A 4,499-nucleotide genomic window follows, 5' to 3' on the forward strand; every position below is an offset into this window, starting at 1 on the left:
CAGCAAAAACTGCTGTTTCTGCCAGCAAAGGTCAAACAAGGAACTTTGACTTCCACACTCATCAGATTGTTATGAAGAGTCCCCACATCTCCCACAAGGGTGATGACAAAAGAAGACCAACTGAGGAGCTAGGACTTACATGTCTGCTAGATGCCAACAAGTCCCCTTCCACATGGTATCAAGGGAGACTATATGGTGAATGGCACTTTTAACCACCCATTAATTGTATTAATGGAGACATAGTTAAGAGAGTAAACTCCCACATCTTTCTAAGTATCAAGGAGCTCCTGCTCCCAGTTTTTGTCAATGGAGTTTTACTGAACTCTGCTGCCATCGATGAGTATATCCAGCAGACATTCCAGATGGCAACAGGCAGATTTCCATTTTCACTTGATAATAATTAGATGGCATTTTGTCTCTCTTGATAGAACAGTGCCAGAGGAAGCCTACTCAGAAGATTTAAATAAAATACAGAGCTACATAACACTCAAGTATCTAAATTTCATTCTAAAATCAATTCATTTTTATCATGGGTCTATATATTTATTCAGATCTTCTCGTAAAACTTTTAAATAGCTGAAATATTTTACCCATCTAGATGTTGCACATTTAAAAAAATTAATTCCTACACACTGTACTTTTGTGACTTATGTCATTTTGTCAATATTTTTTACTTTCTATAATTTTTAATTGGTTTTTAGTGGTAGAGGGGAATAAGTTAATGTTAATAATCCAGTCATCTGGTACATTTTTATTAATTATAAATTAAACACATTATGTAATTATATATTATTTTAATAGTTTATTTTAATTCTATTGTTATTATATAAAAGTTACTCTTCATGGCAAATATGATTTTTTTCTTTTCTAATCCCTTTGATGTTTTATTTCTCTTTCTTGTCATTGTAAGAAAATTTCTGTAAATATTTAGATCTCCAGTACTGGTTGTACAATAGTGATGATATTGGACATTCCTGTCCTCCACTGAAACCAAAATTATATTACCAAAAAGGATGATTACCATAGCCTTCTGTCAGATAGTGTTTATCAAGTGAAAGATGTTTTATCATATTCCATTTTCTGAATCCTGTTAAGATCATAAGTTCACTTGAACTTTTTAAAATGCTTGCTTATGATTATTTTTAAGTTACATGATATTTAGGATTTTTACATTTATTTTTATATCTGAAAAGGGCCGACATTTTTCCATAAGCTCCAAAATAGAATAAGTTTTTTTTATAAGTTTAAGGAAAATGCTGATTTTTTCCCTAGATTGATGCTCAATATTTTTAACTTTATGTTGATGTTTCACAAACCTACATTTCTTTTTCTTTTTTAAACAAACCTACATTTCTACTCCTAAACTTCAAATTTCTGTATCTAGTCATACCAGTCATATTCAAATACCTCACCCAAACCTGCTATATCTGTAATTTTATTTCAGGTAATGAAATTGCCATCTCATAAGCCAGAAATGAATGATTGTGTTAGTCAGATTTCTGTCACTATAACAAATACCTGAGAAAATCAACTTATAAAGAGAAAAGGTTTATTTTTGGCTCACAATTTTGGAGGTTCCTGTCCAGGACTGACTGGCCCCATTGCTTTAGGATATGGTAAGACAGCACATTATGGCAGGAGTAGATGGCAGAGTGAAATCACTCACCTCATGACCAGGGAACAAAGAGAAAAAAAGGAAGAGACTAGGATCCCATACTCTCCTTTGGGGGCATACCCCCAATGATCAAAAGACCTTCCATTATGCCCCCACAAAGTTTCTACCACTTCCCAAAAATGCTTGCTTATGATTATTTTTAAGTTCAGTTAGCACTTCCCTGGGCTTTTGGCAAACTTTTAAGATCTATACAATAGCTGTGATCATGCTAGCCTCATTGCATTTTTCATCCTCCAATGAATATTAAGAGAAAACTGGCAAGAAATAAAGTTAGAGGGTAGGCAGGAGATGAGTCATCTTAGACCTTCGGGCCACAGAAAAGAGTTTGGTTTTTATTCTAAGAACAGTGAAAGGGTATTTAAATAAATGTAAGATATTTTTGCATTATGTCTTTAAAAATCACTCTTGTCCTATTTGGTGAATAGTCTGTGGAAAGAAAAGAGCAGAAGCAGGATGTCCATTGATGACAACTATGGCAATAGTTCAAGAGACCATGCTACACCAGACTTGCATAGTAGCAGCTGAGGTGGTGAGAGGGAATCTGATTCAGAACAGGCTTCCCTTCACATTCATGGAGGATTGGTTCCAGGAACAAAGTCTCCAGATGCTCAAATCCCTTACATAAAGTGGTAAAGTATTCTCCTAGAACCTATGCACATCCTCCCAAATATTTTAAATTATCTCTATATGCTATATACTGTTGTATGGTTTAAGAAATAACAAGAAATAAGTTTGTACATGTTCAGTATAGATAGTTTTTTTTTCAAATATGATCCATGTTTGTTTGAATCTGTGGATGTGGAATCCTCAGATACTGAGGGCCAGCTGTGTTCTAGAGACTGAACAGACAAGAACTTGCTGATAAATTGGATGTGGGATATGAAAAGAAAACAATTAAAATGATTCCTGGAGTGTTGGCCCGATGACAGAATAGATTAAAATGCCATTTACTGAGATAGGCAAAATTTAAGGAGAAGCGAATAGGGTAAGAATCAAGAATTCTTTAGAATATTTTGTCAGTTTGATGTGTGAGCTCAAGGGAGAGGTTAGGTTAGAAATATAAATATAGATGTCTTCAAGATACTCATAGCTGCTTAGAGAATCAAGGCCTGAGCTCCTTTTCCATTGAGGGCGGAGAGTTGAGGAGGAGCTAGGAACCAGCATGTACATACATCACCCCTGAAAAGTGGCCAGAAAAGAGGAAGTGCTATCTTAGAAGTCAACTGAAAACTAGTTATTTCAAAAAGAAACTAGTTAAGTGAATCATATATAGGTTGTTTAAGAAGATTGGGAATAATTTTCCTTGTATTGTCTAGTATTGATTTTTAAAAAGCAGCCATAATATTCATATAAAATTTTTTTCACACAACTCTCTACATTTGTAAATTTGGAGGTAAATAAAAATGCTTTTATTTAATGAAGGATAGTCATTCTCTCGAACAAAGTAATCTGGCATATCAATATTTAATAGGAAAAAATATGAATATGGAAAAAAATTATTCCAAGTCTATTTACAAAATTTTGTCAAAAATATACAAAAGAAGGTAAGTAATAATATATAAAAGATCTAAAAAATTAATAGAAAACAACTACCTCCATTAGAAAAATAAGCAAAGGCTGGGGTAGTGGCTCAGCTGTAGAGCGCTTGCCTGGCACATAGGAGACCCTGGGTTCGATCTTCAGCACCACATACAAAAAATAAATAAGTGAAATAAAGGTATTAAAAGAAAAAAAAAAGAAAAATAAGCAAAGGACATGAATAGGAAATTCACAAAAGAAGAAATACTAATGTTCAATAAGCATCACTTAACATGTACACTGATATTGCAAAAAACAAACAAAATTAACCATACGTTGCTATTTAAAGAAAAAAATTATGTAAAGCCTTACTTTATTATTTTAAGATAATGGGGATTTTAAAGGGCAAAGATTAAAAACAAGAAATGTTATGTTCCAAAATATTGATAGTAGTCAAGCTGGATAGAGAGATGATCACTAAATTTTCTTTTCTCCTTTTATTCACTTATCAAATATTTCTATAGCAATTATGTATCATTTCATAATAAAAGTTTAACTTTATACACAAAGCAATTGCCTGAATTGGTTATAAATGGACCTAGGTGTTACACTTTTAGGATAACATAGAGCTTATGTATTTCACTTCTCATGGTACAATGGAAATTTAATTGCTCACTATAGGTCTCCCTTACTTGCTTATTACATTCTCCCTTTCTTGTGGTCTTTTCATCACTTTGGCTCCTAGCACAAAAGGGGAATAAAAAGTAAAATATCTTTAGCTAATAGTTGGCAGAAAAAAAGTTCTAGTGGATAGCTGCTTGTGTCCACCATTCCACGCTCCTGCAGTGCCGAGTACAGAATTCCACTGCAGTGGGGATTGCAAGACATTCCTAGAGCCTTTGGACAATAAGTATGATGCTAGTGTTGCCTTTATCACATATGAAATCTGTCATGCATTCAATAACTATTATTGTGCACATATATGTCCACAAGACCAGTCTTCAGTCTTCTATACCCAATTCTTACCATCAAAATTGGACTTCTGTTTTTCCCTCTTTAGGGAGAGGATTCCAGAGAAACATCAGGAAAACAGAATCTCTTAGGTTAAGATTCCAGGTCTTCCCCTAAGAAACATACCAGGATGTAATTCTGAGGTTCTCATTTCCTCCAGCAAAACTCTTTAAGCTTTGAGCCATTTGCTTCTAGGACAGCTTCCAAGACCTTCCCTTTTTTTTCCTACCAGACCAAGGACGCTCCTCTGTAGCCCCGCCCCGGAACCGCCCCAGCGCGTGACGTCACCACACGC

The sequence above is a fragment of the Urocitellus parryii genome, chromosome 14 (genome assembly GCF_045843805.1).
Source record: "Urocitellus parryii isolate mUroPar1 chromosome 14, mUroPar1.hap1, whole genome shotgun sequence".
Classification (NCBI taxonomy): Eukaryota; Metazoa; Chordata; class Mammalia; order Rodentia; family Sciuridae; genus Urocitellus; species Urocitellus parryii.